This window comes from Ricinus communis, chromosome 1 (genome assembly GCF_019578655.1).
Source record: "Ricinus communis isolate WT05 ecotype wild-type chromosome 1, ASM1957865v1, whole genome shotgun sequence".
Taxonomy (NCBI): Eukaryota; Viridiplantae; Streptophyta; class Magnoliopsida; order Malpighiales; family Euphorbiaceae; genus Ricinus; species Ricinus communis.
Genome location: NC_063256.1, coordinates 34,882,594 through 34,904,004, shown reverse-complemented (window position 1 = coordinate 34,904,004; position 21,411 = coordinate 34,882,594). Strand labels below are relative to the sequence as shown.

The 21,411-nt window shown below is 31.8% G+C and overlaps 1 long non-coding RNA gene and 1 other non-coding gene across 3 annotated transcripts; one reads left to right on the top strand and one right to left on the bottom strand.

Annotated features, from left to right (window-relative positions):
• Positions 1–5,758: 5,758 nt before the first annotated feature.
• Positions 5,759–8,112, bottom strand: LOC107261588. Of its 2 annotated transcripts, none has more exons than XR_007216960.1 (3): positions 7,634–8,112; positions 6,003–6,090; positions 5,759–5,891 (listed from the first exon to the last, which is right to left on the bottom strand). It is a non-coding gene; the product is annotated as an uncharacterized LOC107261588 (long non-coding RNA). The 2 variants fall into 2 exon arrangements; XR_007216961.1 differs by lacking the exon at positions 7,634–8,112 and adding an exon at positions 6,204–6,264.
• A 6,503-nt stretch (positions 8,113–14,615) lies between these two features.
• Positions 14,616–14,703, top strand: TRNAS-GCU. Its single transcript has one exon. It is a non-coding gene; the product is annotated as a tRNA-Ser (tRNA).
• The last annotated feature ends 6,708 nt before the right edge of the window (positions 14,704–21,411 follow it).

Here is a 21,411-nt window from a genome sequence, read left to right as displayed (position 1 = left end):
CACAAGCAATTAATAGCCACAATAACTTTTTAATATTATAACAAAATTTTTCGAGTCTAATAAAATTATACCGAGTCAAAATTGGAATATTTAGCGTCTAGAAAACACCGGTCCGGGTTTGCCAATTCAAATCCGGGCGCCTACGCGAAGCTCAAGTTCGCGGGGAGTCCGGGAAGTACAAGAGTTTTGGCCGGGAAAGTGGCGGGTCGGATCGGGCCGGAAAGTCGCTGCTCACGCGACACTTCCCAAGGCCGGCAAGGATTTTCCGACGGAGGAGGGTTGCTTCCGGGGTTTTTGGGGATGGGGAGTCCGATTCCGGCGTCGGTTTGCGGAAAGGACGGCCGGCAGGAGGCCGAATCGATGATGGCGACCTCTTCGTCCTTCGTCGGTGTCAGCGGAAAGGAAGGAGGAGGAAGGCGGCTGGCGAGCAGGCACGTGGGCGGTCATGGGGAGAAGGCGGTCGGCCAGGGAGAGGGAGAAGGGAGAAAGCGGTCGGCGTGGGGAGTGAAGGGGAAGGAAGGGAGGAAGGAAAAGAGAGAGAGGGAGGACAAAAGGAGAGATTTTTTTTTATTTTTTTTTTATTTTTTTTAAATATATATATATATATATATATATAATTATTATTATTACAACTAAGGGTGTTACATTCTACCCCCCTTAGAAAAAAAAAATTCGACCTCGAATTTTTAAACCATGGCCCACTTAGGATTGAAATAAATGAGGGTAGAGGCTTCTCATTTCCTGCTCGGTTTCCCAGGTACACTCTTCAGACAAATGATTCCGCCACAAAACTTTGACCATCGGAATAATTTTAGAGCGCACCTGGCGAACTTGAGTATCCACGATCCTGACTGGCTGCTCCTCGACGGGGAGAGGGAGAAGGGAGAAAGTAGTCGACGTAGGGGAGTGAAGGGGAAGGGAGGGAGGAAGGAAAAGAGAGAGAGGGAGGAGAAAAATGAGAGATTTTATTTTTTATTTTTTTTAAATATATATATATATATATATATAATTATTATTATTACAACTAAGGATGTTACATAAAGATTAAAAATTTAGGATAAAGCAACATGCAATTCGTGTGGAAAAATAATAATATCTGAATTATTATAACGTTACTAATAATAATATTTATATTATTTTCAATAATTAATAATCAAGTGAAATTATTTATATTGCGATACTAATAATCATATCACGCATAAATTTCTAGAATAGCATATTAAATTCAGACTTAGCAATAGTGTAACGATTAAGTGACTTTAACTCACAGAATTGGGCGACCTTCTAGCTCTACTCCGGTGCCTCGGTTAGAGCGAGCAGAACAGCTCTAATCACGGAAAATAATTTATCAAAATGCGGAAACAATTAACCATTAATCCTAGGCCTAGATTCCTAGGACTGACTGTCTAAAAATCTCGACTCGGGAGAATTCTATCGAAAATCCGGTAAAACCTGTAAAACGAGTCTAGGACCTGCTAGAAAAATACTTCACTTATCCAACAATTCAAAACAACGGGAGTTGGGTCCCTAGACATCACTATTTTCCTGACTCCGCTACACAGCACAAAACACAAGGCAGGCAAACCGATAGACAATTATTTTTAACTCACAAATATCAAATACTCAACACAAAACAATAAGCATAAATTGAATAAAAGAATTCTTAAATTAGCGGGCCAGAGAAAATCACCGAAACACTCGATCGCTCGGTCGACTGGCCTCCAGCCGCCAGAGTCCGATCGACGATCCGAACTCACCATCAGACTCGAAACGACGCGCTGAAGACGATCCCCACTTCCGATTTTTCGATCTGACACGAAACTGGTGTCATTGCGAAGCTTGAGCTGAGGAGAGTCGGGATATGCCCTCCGATCGTCCATAGCTCGCCGGAGCTCACCGAAAATGCCCAAAAATATCGGCTGTCTCCATTTTCTCTCTCCACTGTGAACCTCCGTTTCCGGCCACCATTGTCGACACCACCGCCGCCAAAATAAAGCCAAGGCTGAGAGGAGTCGATCGCCGCCAAGATCAACGGCTACCGACGCCGGAGACGCAGTGACAAGGAAGTCTCACGGCTTCTCTCCTCGTCTTGTTGCTACCATTGCCATTCTTGACTGCCTTGACTCTACCGGACAACGCAAGACCGACTCCCCTCATGACGCCCTCTCTCTCTCTCTCCCTTCTTCCCCGATTTTCTTTCTCTCCTTGACACTCTTTTCTTTCCTTTCTTTCAAAATAAAGCCAAGGGCCGAGAGGAGTCGATCGCCGCCAAGATCAACTCTGGCCGGGAGAAGGAAGTTTTACCGGCTTCCTCTCCTCATTGCTACCATTATTGCAGACCTTGACGACGCCAAGAATCGACCGCCACCACAACAAACTCCCTCTCTCTCTCTCTCCCTTCTTCCCCGATTTTCTTTCTCTCCCTTGACACTCTTTTCTTTCCTTTCTTTCAATTTCGACACTAGACCCCCAAACTTTTCCTTATTACCATTTGGTCCCTTAACCTTCTTAATTACTTACAATTTCATCCAACAGAACTCCAATTTAACCCCTAAACTTTCTTTTATCCTTTCAATTAAACCTCTAACTAATTAATTTGGGTCAAATTAGAATTATTGAAAATACATAATTACATAAATACTCCTGGCCGACATAAATATTTACGAAAATACCAAACTCACAAATTTTTATTAAAACCCCATAAAAATAAAATTATCCTTTTAATCCTTATTCCAAAATAAATTTCCAATTTAGTCCTAACACACAATTAAATTAAATAACCAATTTGCTATATATTTTTCAACTTAAAATTAAATACCACTAGCTAATTAAAATACCGATTTCTCCAAAATTCTTTTATAAAAACATCCTTTATAATTTCTACCATAATTTTTTAATATATAATTTTATTTATATATATGCTATATATATATATTTGGAAAAATTTGAATAACCAAAATATAATTATTTCTCAATAATTTACTTAATTAATTTCTTAAAAATTCAAACTAATAGGATATAGAAAGAATGACTCCTTTATTGGTCTAATATTAAATTTCAAAATTTACATTTAAATCATTCCAACTAGACCAAATAAAGATAAAATAAAATTAATTTAAATAAAAACTCATTATTAATATAATTATTATTAAATATAAAATTTCGGGTATTACATTTTCGGCGAGCTCCGAGGAGTTTTGGGTGATCGGAGGACGTATCCGGACTCTCCTCAGCTCAAGCTTCGCAATGGTACCGATTTCGTGGCGTTCCCACCTCTAATACATCAACACCCACTCTCTCATCCTCTACCTATACTTTTACTATCAAACTCAACAACAAAAATTACCTTGCATGGAAAGCTCAATTTATTCCTCTCCTCCACTTTCAAGATTTATACGGATTCATTGATGGTACCTCCATTGCTCCTCCAAAAACTATTCCCTCCACTATCGATCCTTTTGTTCAAATAACAAATCGTGCATATGCTCTTTAGTTTTAAAAAAACCAACTTCTTCTCTCTTGGATTTTATCATCCCTCACTGAACCTATGTTTGTCTACATCATTAATCTCTCTTCTATATATGATGTTTAGGATGCATTAGCTTGAGCCTTTTGCTCTGTATCTCAGAATAAAGAGCTCCAACTTCATATTGAGTAGCAGAAATTCAAGAAAAATGACTCCCTTGTCTGTGAATATTTATAAAAAAGTCAAGGCTTTATCTGATAAATTTGATTCTATAGGAAGACAACTCACCTCAACAGAGTTTAATTCCATAGTATATTGTAACATTGTGAATACGACATTAAATCCCATACATGATCTTGTCCCTTTTTATGAACCTCATGGCTAACTTGTGGCGCATGAAATCTCGCTCAAAGCCTCTCAAGACCCTCCTTTGCTCATGTTGCTCATGAAATCTCTGCATCTTGCACTTTTTCATAAGACTTAATTGTTAAAAAATCATGTATTTTACAATTATTATCAAATCTAGCATGAATTTTTAAAATTTCAATCATTATATTTTAATATTAATTTGGTAAAATTAATTTTCAGCCATATTTGCTAATATAGTATGGACTCTGATGATAACAAAAGAAAAGCATAGCTAATATTAGAGTTGGAAACTCTTATTATTAAAATATTATCATTTAAGCACATTAAATTAATTTTTTTTTTTTTTAACTTTAGAATTTCATTAATCATATGTGCTTAAACCATAATATTTTCAAATTGAAAATATTGATTCAGTCTCTTATTTTTTATTGTTGTAAGAGTTTACGGCACGTCAACAAACTTAATTAATAATTTCATCGGATATTAAAATTAAATCAATGTTAAAGTATGATTTTAAAATTAAAAAATTTACAACCTGTTCAAACAAAATTGTAGCATGTTCAAACAAAATAATACCTCCAAAAATGTTCAATAAAAAATTACAACATTTTCAACAAAGTTTAGGTTGTTCAGACTAAAAATTACAGCCTGTTTAAACAACATAACTAGCAAATAAAGCTGCAAATAAACACCACCAAAAGTAGCTTCAACTTGTTCAAAAAAAAGTGCAGCTTGTCAGTATATACAACATGTTCAAACAATAAATTACAGCTTGTTCAACAAATTGCATGTTCTAGTCCAATAGGTGCAAAGAAACACCAACAAAAGCAAAGAAATAGAACATTAAGTTTTTCCAGAAAAAGTAGAGAAGACAGATAATAAATGTAACTTCTATATGATTTGTAAGTACAATCGAAAATAAGTTAATGCATAAAACTTCAACACATCTCGTAACCATTGAGAAAGAACATATAGTAACCATTAAAAAGGTTGCATGAACTATACTACGAAATTAAAAATAACATTTTCTTTTTAAAGATAAAGTAGGAATTGATTACCCTTTAATATTTTCAGTGCAATAGTATTTCCTGAATCGTGCTATCCATCTTCACCTTTTTAGCTACAATGTTTTCAGCGAATTGAAAGGAACATAATTTTTCATAAGAAAATAAATTACACTATAAGGGCTAAATAGAGTTAATATTGATGTGTGACAAATGGCATATTTTTTTCTTGACTGAACCCTAGTTTTGATAGATAATGAGGCATAAAATAGCAATCTATAGGAAGCAAGAAACTATTACTTGATTTCTATTGCCTCACTCTAAATTAACAATCTATATTCGGCCTTGGCAAACTGGACTCTCCAATCTCAAACTTTTGAGTAAATTCTATAAAAAATAGAATTTAAAAATATATTAATTAACCTCAATGACATTAACAATAAAACAACACATATAGGAAGTAATAACTTATTATCTAATTATATTTTTTAAATCTCTTATAGTGATTCTTCTAGTTGGATAAACTTGAATTTCTTAGCCAATCTTCGCAACAAATGAGAACCTCTTTTGTTATAGGAAACAAAAAAAAAATTTATATTGATCTAGAGTTCGTTCTTCGGTATTAAGGGAGATTTAGAGACCATTATTAAAGCTTGTATAGCCAACATATCTCGAGTAACCTTGTCACGATTAGATTGGCGTGCCCGTGACCGGCGCTAAAAAATTGGTGCATAAGGACACCGAAATCCATTGCAAGCCTGATTATTTAATAATTTAAAAAATACATCTTTATCTAATATTTTAATGTTGCATCTACTCATATTCATCCACCTAATCACTACATAAATTTACCAGTCCATTAGCGCAACTGTTTAGTACATTTTTAATTGGTTTAACATGCCAAGTGGAAATAATAAGATTTAGAGTAATTACTGTGGAGTATTCAGAATTTTAAACAGTTATGAATACAATAAAAAATAATTACATCAAGCCCGATGAAAGAGGATATCGGGCTGCCAAAAGAGAGAAACTGCAGAAAACCTAGCTGTCACCTGAAAAATTTAAATTGAGATTGTCAGTCTCGAGAGTGAGTTAAAATCATATAATTAAAACTATACTAACAAACATTCATATAAGGACAATATAGATATTGGTATACATACACGTATAACAATACACATTACATCAAGCCCGATGAAAGAGGATGTCAGGCTGCCAAAAGAGAAGAACTGCAGAAAACCTAGCTGTCACCTGAAAAATTCAAATTGAGATTGTCAGTCTCGAGAGTGAGTTAAAATCATATAATTAAAACTATACTAATAAACATTCATATAAGGACAATATAGATATTGATGTATACATACACGTATAACAATACACATTACATCAAGCCCGATGAAAGAGGATGTCGGTACCAAAGAGAGGCTATGAAAACCTAAACATCACACCGAAAAGTTTAAATTGAGATTGTCAGTCTCGAGAGTGAGTTAAAATCATATAATTAAAATTATACTAACAAACATTCATATAAGGACAATATAGATATTGATGTATACATGCACGTATAACAATACACATTGCATATACACGTCAATGTCATTACAGTAAAAATCCAATTAATTAGAAATCGAAATGGGGATAATAGCAGAACCTTGAACTCCAAATCTAGCCCGTAGGCTCTCTTATTTCTAATAAGACTAGCGCCCAAAGAGTAAAGCTTGATCAAGGTCTTTAAATCTAGTCCGATCACTTATTTCCAACTTAGTTGGCGTCTAGAGAGCTAAACTCGACCATGGGCCTTTCTTTTGAAAAATTCTGAATCTTATAAGCCTAGATAGCTATGCTTGATCAGGGCACATCATTATACATCTTTATTATTTGTTTCTGATTTACAGTGATGCGCACACGGTACTGATGCTACCCATCAGATGGTACGCTCTACTATCATCCTCATCCCAAAATATTTATAGATAATAATAAAAATAATAATCATTAATAATAATTAATAAATAATATTTCTAAATTTAATATCATAAATTATAATGGTATAATAGCCAAATATTAATAAAGTAATTATAGTCACAATATTGAAAATAAAATAATAATAATAATAATAATAATAATAATAATAACAACAATAATGATATGAATAATAATAATAATAATAATAATAATAATAAATGGCAAGGATAATGGAGATAATAAAATTAATAACCATAATGATAATAATGTAAGTTAATGACATAATGAGAAATTAATTGGCTATATGACTTTAATTCACATATATGACATCCTCCTATGCGCTGCTCACACGTCCGGTGAAGTTGTCGATAGACAGAGAATCTAAAATCTAAAATAATAATTAATATTTATATTTATATTACACAAAATAATTCACTTAAACCTATTCTTTTAAGAACTTATGAGTTATTTCCTACTATAATTTTGTTTCATAGTCAGACTAGTGTTAGCATAAATTTTTCATAATTAGTATTCAAATCTATCTAACGTAATCTTATGATTAATTAATAAATATTCTAGAACTCTTAATCTCAATCGATGCCAATTAATTATTGATCATTCGGCTCATAAAATTCTCTGATCATACTAAATTGCTCCATAAAATTAATTACTCAATTAAATACTAATTAATCTTAATTCATCTCCAATGATGCATTTTAATTCTAATCAAGCATAATTAGTAATTAAATACAAATTTTAATAATTATTATATGAAATAATTTATATAAATAAAATAAAATAAAATAAATTAGCTCCAGCGAGACACGCACACCTCCGATCATCGGTCGAAACACTTTGTTGAGGGCTGCAAATCTTCAGACTTAGGCTACAGGGGGCGGGGAAGTTGATTCCGGCCTCAAATTTGCCGGAAAACACCGGCAAGATGGTGCTTCACAAATGGCAGCGAGCGACGGGATTTCTCCTCTCCTTGCTTCATCAGTTTTTAGTAGTTTCCGGTGAAATCGATGTTGGGGAACTGCTCGCGATGTCAAGGAGACCCTACGTTAGGCGTTTGGCGTTGAACAACGCCAAAAAAAGAACGGAAGAGAATGGCGGCGGCGGAGAGGGATGTGTCAAGGAAGAGAGAGAGAAGTTGTCTCAAGGGCTAAGTTGAAATTTTACAACAATAATAGTTACTGTTAGGCCCCTGAGGAAATTTAAAAAGTGCAACAGTAACCTTATTCATATATAACTTGTATAAAATTTTAAATTGAGGGCAAAAATGATTAATTCATATTTTGAGTGTCTAAATAAAATACCAACCTTCAATTTATCACACTCGGACTCAGAAAAATACTTTTATTAATTACATCCACAAGTATAATTATTTATTAATTAATTTAGATTAAAATAAAATGAGGATAGTATATATGAAGTACATAGTTATAACTTAAATTATGAAAATAAAATAACACATATAGTAAATAATTAGTTGAATAAATTATAAAATTATTTATGAGACATGCGAATTTAATACCGAGAGACATTAACATGCTAAAACACTTTTGAAAATTTAATTGATTAATTAATTAATATTAGTTTTAGTTTTAGTTTTTAATTAAATTTTTTTATATAATTCAGGATATCACAGACCTTGGACAAAATAGGATATCTCACTGAATTCATTTTCCATCATGTTAGGATATCAAAATCTGTGGTGTATTTTTTAAAAAATTTATCAAAATTTGGGTGAATAGCTCCAATTGGTATCAATATTTTAATTTTTTTTTAGTATCAAAACTTTAAATTTCATTATAGACGACGATACCTACTAGGAATGTGTTCAATTTTTTATGACATGAAGGGCGAAGCTTCACATTAGCATTCCACTCATTATCCACATCATACTTGATTTTAGGTAAATTTTCTCGTTGGTACTGAATTTTTTCTACTTATATCCAAATAGTACTAATTTTTCAATTTTTTTTTAGTACCACATTCATTGTTTATGATTCAATTAAACCTATTGGGATTCCGGTAATTTTTTATTGATGTATTAATTAATGTCATGCTTAGGTAAACTTCTGGTTGCCATGGCAGTAAAAAATTACTGAAATTCCAATGGGTACTAATATCACTTAAAGATTTAAAAAATAATGTTGGAGGGTTGTATTAACATTAGTCTTTCATCAATATTTTAGGTGGGTGTTTATAAGAAAAGTGTTAGTTGTTTCCATGTCTGGTGTGGTCCTAACGACCAAGAGGAATGTGATTGTCGGTTTCTCAGGAGTTGTGCTTTATGGGTGTGTGAAATAATGGTTCGCCTATTGAGTATATTAGTGGTCTAGGCTGTCGCGACCCACTTTGGGGGCCCGTGACTGGCACTAGGGAATGGGTAGGCTTAAGGCCACCGAAACCCGTAGTAAGCCTTACCAATCCGCAAATCCATATATACAATTAATCAAATATAAAGTAGTCATAATTGTCTTGCATAATAAATCATCATACTACCAACAAGAGTCAGAATAGTTATATAAATTTTAAAATTTCCTACTGCGGATACTCTAGAGTAAAAATGACAAGTATAGAAGTACAAGATAATTACAAAAGTCCGAAGAAGAAGAAGTCGGACTGTCGAATGTGCGATGGCGAAGGTCTTTAACTATCACCTGAAAAAAATTACAACTGATACTGTCAGTCTCGGGAGTGAGATAAAATCAAATAATCTAGAGACTATTGCAGTCTTCACAGGAAATATTAATTATTCGAATCCATAAATCAAACCCTGAATATAAACAGAAATCATGATGTCATCATACCATAATGAAATAAATAAATAAATAAATAAATAAAAATATCTTTGTTTCTTTTCTTTTCGGGACGAGTGGCTCTGTAGAACCCTAAACCCCAAATTTCTAGTAGCCTTTCGGCTCTCTTAATCCAACAGGTCTGGCGCCCAGAGAGCAAGCTCGATCAGGGTCCTTACCTCCAGCCTGAACACTTGAATTCCAAATAAGCCGGCGCCCAGAGAGCATTGCTCGATTAGGAACCTTAACTCCGACAATCAACTGAACTCAGCCCAGAGAGCAATGCTCGATCAGGGCAAACAAATCCATAATAATCTTATATCCATGATCATTACTGGCACCGGTGGCATGTTCTACGAAAGCCACATTTCCCAAGACACAATCATCCATTTAATAATATCATTGTATAATGAAATCGTTCAACCATATCAAATTAATGATTAACAATTAAGAGTAAAACATCAGGCAACTCGGGGTGGAAAATCGATAATATTTGGAATTATTATAACATTCACTGTAATAATACTCATATTATCTTCAATAATTAATAATCCGGTAAAATTATTTACGTTGAGATATTAATAACCATGTTAAACATAAACTTCCAAAATAGCATATTAAGATCGGACTTAGCAATAGTGCAATGATTAAATGACTTTAACTCACAGGATCTAGCGTTCGCGATCAGCTCCTACGCCTCGGGTGGAGTCAAGGGAAGGCTGAATTATCTAATAACAAAAGACATACAATTAATAGACATTCGAAAATTTTTCCTAAACTTAGACCCTAAGGTCATTTCTAGAATTTAAATTGGACTCGAGGATTACCGAAATTTGTGAACCTCCCTAAATTACTGGATATTTACCCTCAGAAAAGCGGGTCCAGGACTGCCAAAAACATATCGGACATGTTTGGAATTTAATAACGGGAGGGCCACAAGAACTGCACTAATATTTTCCCGACTCCAAAACACCACAACCCAAACAATTTAATTTGTTTTATTTTTAAACTACCCATCACAAGCAATTAATAGCCACACTAACTTTCTAATATTATAACAAAATTTTTCAGAGTCTAAATAAAATTATACCGAGTTAAAAATTAAAATATTTCGCTACTCAGAAAATCTGGGTCAGGGCCCCCCACAAGATCGAATTCAATCCGGAGCGCCTCTGTGAAGCTCAAGTTGCGGGGAGTCCGGAAGTACAAGAGTTTTGGCCGGAAAGTGGCCGGAAGGCGGCGGATCGGGGCCGGAAAGTCGCTGCTCACGCGACACTTCCCAAGGCTGCCGGCAAGGATTTTCCGACGGAGGAGGGTTGCTTCCGGGGTTTTCGGGAGTGAGGAACTCGTTCCCGATGTCAGATCGCCGAAAACAAGCCGGCAAGAGAGCGAACGGCGAAGGCAGCCCCCTTGATCTTGACAACGCCGACGGAAAGGAGGAAAGGAAAAGGGAAGCTGCTGCAGAGCGGCGGGAAGGAGCGGGGAGGACGGCTGCGGCAACTGGCGGCGCGCAGGTGACGGGGAACGGGGAAACGGTGAGCTGCCGGAGGGAGAAGGAAGGAAAAAGGAGGAGGAGAGGGGAAGGAGAGGGAGGAAGGAAAAGAGAGAGAGGGAGGAGAAAAAGAGTGTTTTTTTTTTTATTATTATTTTTTTTTATATATATATATATATATATATATATATATATATATAATTATTATTATTACAACTAAGGGTGTTACATAGGCGGATTGTCAAGTATTGGCGAGTTCTTAACTCACATGGAGATTCACCTTTAGGCGAGTTTCCATCAGCTACCGTAGATTGAAATAAAAATAATGGATGTGGTATTAAAAAAATAAATTAAAGAAATGGTACCATTTGGATAGAAGTAGTAAAGTTTTGGTACCAATGAGGCTATTACCCCATCAAAATTTGGTAGACAAATTTTGATACTTCTCTTCATCGAGAAAAAACTCATCAATTTATTCTTTTATTTCCTCTTCATTAGATCCACCATCATTTGTAAATGATTGCCTTGAACTCCCGATAACCTCACTTAAATATAGATGCTCCTCGATTGCAGTGTACTCCTCTATCATTATTTTCAAAGTTGTTTTAAACTTTTCCTCTAATAATTTTACATCTTGCTCACAATAATACATAGTAAATTTAGTATTCAAGTATTTCAACTTGCACCTAGAGTCCAAAACAACAGCTGTAAATGACATGAAATCATTTTGTCTAAAGATCCTAATATTTTTCAAATTTGGCTCTCATTTCCTTAGCCATTTCACTTAGCTCAGTATCCTTACTATTTTGATAAGTATTCAATTCTTTCAAAATCTTGGCCACCTCAGAAAAACATTGGTTTGCATTAGGGTACAATGTGTCACACAATTTGCAAGTAGCCTCATAGAATTTTTTAAGAAACTTTACTAGCTTTCTTAAATAAATCCATCATTTGAGGACTACTTCTAAGATATTTCACAACATCTCTAATTCTTTTAATGGAAGTTTGAGATATTTGAAGTCCATCTTTCACAATTAGTTGAAAGATATACGCAAAACACCTCATATGAAATACATCTCTACCCAAAATAAATGCATTTTTCTTTAACAATCTTTTCTCAATTGTTGAATTGCAGTGTTATTACTAGATGCATTATCAACAATAATGCACAACCTTTTTCAAACTCTACTTTTTCATACAAGCATTTAATGTATTGCCTGTATTTATACCCTTGTGACTTTTTATAACATAGAAGTTCAAAGTTCTTTTATGGATAAACCAATCAACATCTATAAAATGAGTTGTTAAATAAAGATAGCTTAAATTTTTCACACTTGTCCAAGTATTAGTAGTCAAAGAGACTCTCTTACGTTGTGTTGTAAGTATGACTTTCAATTTTTCTTCTTTTCAGTAACAAAAAAAGCAACCTCTCACAATGGTGAATCTAAATAGAATTTTAAAATCTGGTACAACTTCGCTAAATTCTCTCAACCTTTCCCTCTCCACAAATCAGAAAAGGTATCATATTTAATTATCATTCTAACTAATGCTTCCTTATAAGCTTCTTGACTAAAACTCCAAACAACAATCTTAGAACCTTCTTCCGTGGACTTGGTAAATATTAGTATTTTTTGTAATATATCCTTCTTTTTTTGCATTTAATAATTATTCTTTATAAAGAAATTTCTTGCATATTACTTGCAAGTTCTTTTTAAGACTTGAAGTTCCTACATCGTACCATCTTGATAATCTTATTGCATCATAAACATTTAACTTTACTAGTTTCTTTCCCCTCATAATTTTTGATTTTCTCGAAATATAACCATATAAAAGACCTAATTTAATGAGCATGAAAGATGACGTGTTTGTCTTATTAGCATCAGAATCCCGCCCTACTTCTTATCTTAGTGGTGGAGGTGGTATTGCAAAATCTGGAATAGAGCTAATGCTTGTACAAATAGTAGTACTGTAAGTGCCACCATAAGATAATTTAGTTATTGATGGAGGTGGAAATGGAGTTAAGCAATGCCATCATTGTTTGAAGGAGTATGATCTCTTGTTTTTCTCTTATTGCTAATGGATAATACACATTGTTATGTTCTTTCATTTCTGTAAGCTGTAAAGTTAAAGTAACAAAATAAAATCATAAAATCAGATATATTCTAAAAGTACTTTAACTTGAAAGACAAATAAAATATCCTAATCTTAATTCTAACTAACAAAGCCACAATATATCCAAAAAAATCTCATCTTCTTTTAATTCAATGCCTAAACCAAAATCAAAGTCACTTTTCAATAAAAAAGTAATATAATTTATGACCAATTAAGAAATCAACACTTGCTTTTCTTTTTTGTTTCCTCAAAAAATACAAATATTCCTATAAATTTTCACTTTCAGGTTTCGACATACCATAACTATATAGGTGAAAACACCATAACATAAGGTATATTATAATGCTCACATATACATAGAGAGAAATAGAGTGAGAGAAAGATGAAGAAAATAAACAAATTTCATCTTTATAAATCCAACAATCAAAAAACGTGTTGTATAACTATAAAAAGAAGAAGAATCAACAATGAAGAAAACTCCTCTGAACAATAGAGCTGCAATATTGTTATAGGAGGAATTGTAGACCGACAAGGTATTGTGAGAAAGGAAATTAACAGCGTTGTAAGAAAAGAATAAGAGAGAATGAGAATTAGGATTAATGGATATTGGGTAATAGTTTCACATTTATTATTCATAATTAACTATTAACTCTTACACTTAATAAAAATAATAATGAATAATTAAATCATATATAGAATAAAAAAATTTATATATGTCGGATATATTTTCAAGCACTTAATTTCCTATTCTTGCTTCATTCATAATTTTAATTTTTCAATTCTACATCAAATCCACAATTCACCCCACCCCCTCCCCACTTGTGTGATTTTGGTATTTCAGTTCTTTTGGTGATAATCGAACAAGAACCACACTAAGATGAAACTGTATTATACCGATCCAAGACTGAACCACATAACCAATTTTAATATACGTTTAATATATATAAAGTTTTTCACCATAATATGGAGCCAAGGATCCCTTAACTATTAGAATAGAGTTAATAGAACGAATCACACTTTTACCACTAAACTATACCCGCTACAATGCGATTATTGTATATAAATGAACCTTTTGTCGAGTAAGACATTTTGAATTTTATTTTAAATTTTCATTTAAATCTAATATATAATTATTAAAATTAAATTCTATAATTATTATAATTATTAAATATATAATTATTTAATTATTATATAATTATAGAATATATATTTAAATTAATATATTAAAATAAATAAAATAGTTCCATATAAAAATAAAAGAATAAAAAAAATATAAAAAGTAATTTTGAAAGTAATAAAAGTAATAAAATAAAGAAAAGAGGGAAAAAGGCTTTTTTTTTTTTTTTAATCTTCAAGCCTTACCTGTTGTGTAATGTTACATATTAAGTATCCTTTTTCAATCGGGAGAGATGGCTGAGTGGACTAAAGCGTCGGATTGCTAATCCGTTGTACGAGTTATCCGTACCGAGGGTTCGAATCCCTCTCTTTCCGGTTCCGGTGATGACTTGGAATTTTTTTCTTTTCTTTTAAATTTAGCGAACTTTTTTGTTTTATTTAATATTTAAAAATGTAGAATAGTAAAATACTAAGAACATTGAAAAATCAAGAAAAGCCCTTATTTTTTTATTTTAATTTTATATATTTTATTTTATTTTTTTTATTCTTCACGTCCGGGATTACGTCCTGGATTATTAGATAAAAATCCAAAGATGAATAGAGAAACAAAGAATATCACTACTGTGTAAACAAAGAGTTTGAGAGTAAGCATTATAAAATCTCCAAGATCTTTTTTTGGTTTGGAAAAAAAATAGATTCTCTATTTTTATACCACATATTCTATTTTTAACACTAAGACATGGAGCGGTTTCTAGAAATAGAAAATAATTTTTCTAAATTCAAAATTCATTTGTAATAAAAGTCGAGTCTTTAATTGCCAAAAATTTTGTTTCATACCGAAAATTAGATATTTTTTCATAACTACAAAAAGGATTCTAATAGGATCTGCAATGGAAAAAAAGTTTAGAATGAAAAAAATGGGGTGATCCAGAATTCTCGCGTTTATAGTTTATATTTATACAATAACTTCAATATTTGAATTAAGAGTTTATACTTTATACTATAAGACTTATATGATCTTATCAATTGCTATAATTTTTTTCTCGAATAAATCATGAATTATTTTAGGACAGTATTAAAGATCTCATCGAAAACTTACAACAGTCTGCCAAACAAAGGCTAATAGAAAAAAGAGTACAGGGATTACTGGCATAACATCTACGATTGGATTCAAAAAGGCGTAGGCTTCGGGCAATTTTGTGAAGAAAAAATTGCTTGAATAAAGGGCAAAATTAAGACAGATACAAATTAAACTTAAAATATTAAGCATAACAAACATTTTGTTCTTGAAGATAATTTTATTTTGACTCAGTTATTAATATGTTATTAATACAAAAGAAAAGATATAAAAATTGATAAAAAATAAAGATAAAGAAAGGTAGATTAAAAACCCTTCTTTATTAGACTTTATTAAATTTATTAAACTCACCCAATAAAAAATCCTTCAATTCTCAAATAAAAAAAGAATAGAGAAAATCATATTTTTATACAGTATCTTAATTGAATTATATATTATGATCAATAAATTGAATTTAATTCTATATCTACACATAGGAAAATCCGAACAACAAGCTAATATATTTTCTAGATATTTTGTAGGAATTGACGAAGAGCTAATACCAATATTAGTTTTTATTAGTGTTGAATAGAAATTCAAATGGGGCGTGGCCAAGTGGTAAGGCAACGGGTTTTAGTCCCATCTATTCCTATATATCAAAAAAAGGATCCTTCCTTGTTTGATTTATCATTTAACATCTCCCATATAATTTAATTTGGGAAGTAGATAGGAGTTAATTAGTATTAGTAATGGAAGATATCTATTTCAATGCCTTCGCCGGTGCCTGTGAAAATTAAAACAAACAAAGAAACTACATATGAAACATATGTAGTTTCTTTTAACTAACCTCATTTTTCAGATATTTTATCTTTGTCTTTAATGAATAATTCTAAATCTATCTAACAATTGAGAATCTATCTAACAATTGAGACGGGATTGATATATATCCTATTCACTTTTCGCTTTACTTTAGAAATTTTTTTTAGAAAGAATCAAGTCAAGTCAAATAAACTATTCATAAAATGAAAAAATGCTTATATGTATGTATTTTTAGCATTTTATTTTATTAACACCTTTGTTTCCGATTTTGTAATGTAAAAAAAAATTGTCATCCCTCACTTAATTTTAATATTTAACATAGAATATCCATAATTAATTTCAGTGATAATTCTTTAGTTTAGACAATTCTTTAGTCTATCTGATAGTCTATCTGAAAAATTGAATATTTTTTTACCTATTTATTTTATTTTAAATCCTTGATGGTTTAATTCAAATCTGTATCTAGAAAATGGGGTTTTTCTCTTCTCTTATAATGAGAAGATATATTTCTTACCTTAAAACAAAAAAATAATGATATTGGGATAGGCAATTTAAAAATGAAATCTTTTTAATGATTTTTATAAGTTCTTGGGACTCAAAGAAATGTAAGATAGGCGAATCCGTTCTATGGAGTCACTTGAAGATTCAAAAAGAACTTATTTCTTTATCTTATTCTAAATTAGAATTGAAAATAAAAAAATATTCATACAATAAAATATGGGATTAATTTGAATTCTTTCCGACACTTCTTGAAACTACCCAATAGAAGTTCAAATTTTTGATTCCTATGTGCCGGTCGAACCAATGACTATTCACGATTCCATAATTGAATCAATTACATACTATTTCAAAACTCAAAGAATGTTATGGTAAAACTTCGTTTGAAACGATGTGGTAGAAAGCAACGTGCGACTTGAAGGATACGATCGGTGTAGATTCTTACATCCCCTATTATATATATAATTATATTATATATATTATATAGTATATAGATTAGTATATAGATTAATATTATATCTATATATAATATTATATAGCATATAGCAATAGCATATAGGAATGAGGGTGCTCTTAGCTCGACATCGTTTGTTCTGTTATACACTAGAACCTTCATTTTTTATTGGGTTGTAATGTAAATAGTACATGATGGAGCTCGAGTAGAAAGTAAAGTATTGATTTATTTCTTAGGAGCAAGAATCTAGGGTTAGCCCTAATCAATAAGTTGGAACAACTTCGTAAGTATATTTTCAATATCGAAATAGAAAGGATCCAATTCTAGCAAATTTCAAGTCCAAGAATAAGGTTTGTTGGAATTGACCAAATTCTTTTGATTAAAAAAGTGTATCACACAGGAATCAATTGTTAGTCTGATTCTTTAATAGAAAGAAATCACAAAAAGTGGTATGTTGCTGCCATTTCGAAACGATTAAAGATCACAGAAGTAATGTCTAAACCCAAACGATTCAAGGCAAAGATAAAGGATCTTGGAACAAGGAAATACTGTTTTCAATTGTCTCAACAATTAGATCAGAATGAAGAATCAAAATAGATTATACATTTAAAAATAAAAGAAAGAAACAAAAAGAAAAAGAAAGGGCATTAGAGATCACTCAATAAGTGAAAAATGAAACGCCTAAGGGGTTCCTTTTGAGCTATTTGAAAGTTATCCAACTTGAGTTAGAAGGGTACATATGTTTTTTTTCTTTTTTGGTAAACAAAAAAGAAAAAAAAAGAAGAAAAAGGACTTAAATCATAAGTTAATTGATTTGATGATTTTATGGATCTATTTGACACTATAATTCTAGATATATATAGAACTTCGAATCATTTTTCTCGAGCCGTACGAGGACAAAACTTCTTATACGTTTCCACGGGGGGTCTTTTTTTTCTACCTCTACCTTAATGAGCCGTTTATCGAATCGTTGCAATTGATGTTCGATCCCGCAGAGAAGGAAGAGATCTTCGGAAAGTGGGTTTTTATGATCCTTTAAAAAATCAAACCTATTTAAATGTTCCTACTATTCTATATTTCCTTGAAAAAGGCGCTCAACCTACGGGAACTGTTCATGATATTTTAAGCAAGGCAGGGTTTTTACGGAACTTCATCTTAATCAAATGTAATTTACTTAACGAAATGCAGGGTGTGGGTGATTCGTATATATATATAGCTTTTTATATTATAATCTTTTCTCTATTACACCCCCCTTCTCTTGTTCTATTCATACTATATTCATACCTATTTTTTTTATTTTTTAATTGTTAAATTTTAAATTGAATGCAATTCATTCTTTTGTTTTCGTCATTGTGTATTTTTTTTTCTCAATTTATTCAATTTATATTGACAACAGTGTATCAAATAAATATAATCCAATCTGAGGTAATTGGATCTTTTCTGTGGATCTATTTATTCATGTTCCATAGATTTGGTTTTTTCTTTATTCAAGTGATGGTTTTTTTAGATTTGTTGTAATACAAACGTTTTGTTTGATTGAAAAAAATGTTATAAATTGTAAGATAAAAGAATATTTTTAATTTTTTTTTATTCAGAATTGATTAAAATTTTTTTTATTTAATTTCTTGTGAGTTTAATGCTAGTTTAATGTTTTGATTGTGTCATGTGCTTCAATTTCTTTATTTATTTTGATTCAAAATTTGTATCTATAGAATTTCATTTTTTTTGGGGGAGGGGGGGGGGGTTGCTAACTCAATGGTAGAGTACTCGGCTTTTAAGTGCGGCTAATATCTTTTACGCATTTGTATGAAGGAAGGGTTCGTCCATACCATCGGTATAGTTTGAAAGACCACGACTAATCCTGAAAGGAATGAATGGAAAAAACAGCATCTCGTATCAATGGAGAATTCTGAGAATATTTCATTTTTGTCGAATCGGGCCAAACTTTATTTGAATTCTTGGTTATTTGAGGTCTTGGTGCGGAACATAATAAATGAATTCAAGGTTGTGTCGAGTGAATAAATGGATAGAGTCCTACGGTTCTAATTATAGGGAAACAAAAAAGCAACGAGCTTACGTTCTTAATTTGAATGATTATCAATCTAATTAGACGTTAAAAAAATTAGTGCCTAATGCGGAAAAGGCCTTTAGCCAATTTTTTATTTTCTTTTAATGAGTCCTAACTATTAGCTATTCCCCACTATGAGTATGAGCGGGAGATTAATGTGTAGAAGAAAGAGTATATTGATAAAGATATTTTTTTCCAAAATCAAAAGAGCGATTGGCTTGAAAAAATAAAGGATTTCTAATCATTTTTTTTATCTATTTATCTTATAATAAACATAAACCAATTAGATGGAAAAAAGAGAGGATGGGAGTCCACTGATGAGTTTACCTATTTCCGAGGTATCTATTCTTTTCTATCATACTACTTTGTTTTTACTGTATCGCACTATGTAGCATTTAATAACCCAATAAAAATAAAATCCTCTATCCTTGCTTCAATCCAATTTAATTTCAAATAAAAAAATGGAGGAATATTAAAGATATTTAGAACTGGATATATCTCGAAAAAATAACTTCCTATACCCATTTATCTTTCGGGAGTATATTTATACATTTGCTCATGATCATAGTTTAAATAGATCTACTTTGTTGGAAAATTTAGGTTATGACAATAAATCTAGTCTATTAATTGTAAAACGTTTAATTACTCGAATGTATCAACAGAACCATTTGATTATTTCTGCTAATGATTCTAATCAAAATCCATTTTTTAAGTACAACAAGAATTTATATTATCAAATGATATCAGAGGGCTTTGCAGTTATTGTGGAAATTCCATTTTCCTACGATTAGTATCTTCTTTAGAAAGGTCGGGAGATAGTAAAATCTCATAAATTACGATCAATTCATTCAATATTTTCTTTTTAGAGGACAAATTTCCACATTTAAATTATGTGTCGGATGTATTAATACCTTACCCCATCCATCTAGAAAAATTGGTTCAAATCCTTCGCTATTGGGTGAAAGATTCCTCTTCTTTACATTTATTACGACTCTTTCTTCATGAGTATTGGAATTGGAACAGTTTTATTATTCCAAAGAAATCAATTTCTATTTTTACAAAAAGTAATCCAAGATTTTTCGTGTTCCTATATAATTCTCATGTATATGAATATGAATCCCTCTTCTTTTTCTCCGTAACCAATCCTTTCATTTCACGATCAACATTTTCTCGAGTACTTCTTGAACGAATTTTTTCTATGGAAAAATAGAACATTTCTATGGAAGTCTTTGCTAATGATTTTCAGGCCATCCTATGGTTGTTCAAGGACCCTTTCATGCATTATGTTAGATATCAAGGAAAATCTGTTTTGGCTTCAAAAGATGGGCCTCTTCTGATGAAAAAATGGAAATATTACCTTGTCCATTTATGTCAATGTCATTTTTATGTGTGGTTTCAACCGGAAAAGATCTATATAAATTCATTATCTAAGCATTCTCTCAACTTTTTGGGCTATCTTTCAAATGTACAATTTAATCCTTCGTTGGTACGAAGTCAAACGATAGAAAATTCATTTATAATAGATAAAGATAATACTATGAAGAAACTCGATACAATAGTTCCAATTATTCCTTTAATTAGATCATTGGCAAAAATGAAAATTTGTAACGCAGTAGGACATCCCATTAGTAAACCGACCTGGGCGGATTCGGCGGATTCTGAGATTATCGACCGATTTGTGTGTATATACAGAAATCTTTCTCATTATTATAGCGGATCCTAAAAAAATAATGAATTTGTATCGAATAAAATATATACTTCGACTTTCTTATGTTAAATCTTTGGCTCGTAAACACAAAAGTAGTGTATGCGCTTTTTTGAAAAGATTAGGTTCAAAATTTTTAGAAGAATTTTTTATGGAGGAAGAACATATTCTTTTTTTGATCTTCCCAAGAGTTTCTTCTATTTTGCGCAGGTTATATAGAGAACGGATTTGGTATTTGGATTTTCTATCAATGATTTGGCCAATCATGAATAGTTGGTTATGAAAACATGTAAATCGAAATTTTCCCTAAATGATGATGGGATAACAAAAAATTGATTTATTTCTCTTATGAAATCTCTTATGAAATGCTCATACAGATATCGAGTAAGGATTGAGCGAGTATTCAACTTCTTTAGAGGTTTCCGTCTAGGAAGGGAACCGAGGTTTTGATGTATACATAGGAAAGCCATATGCAATGAAAA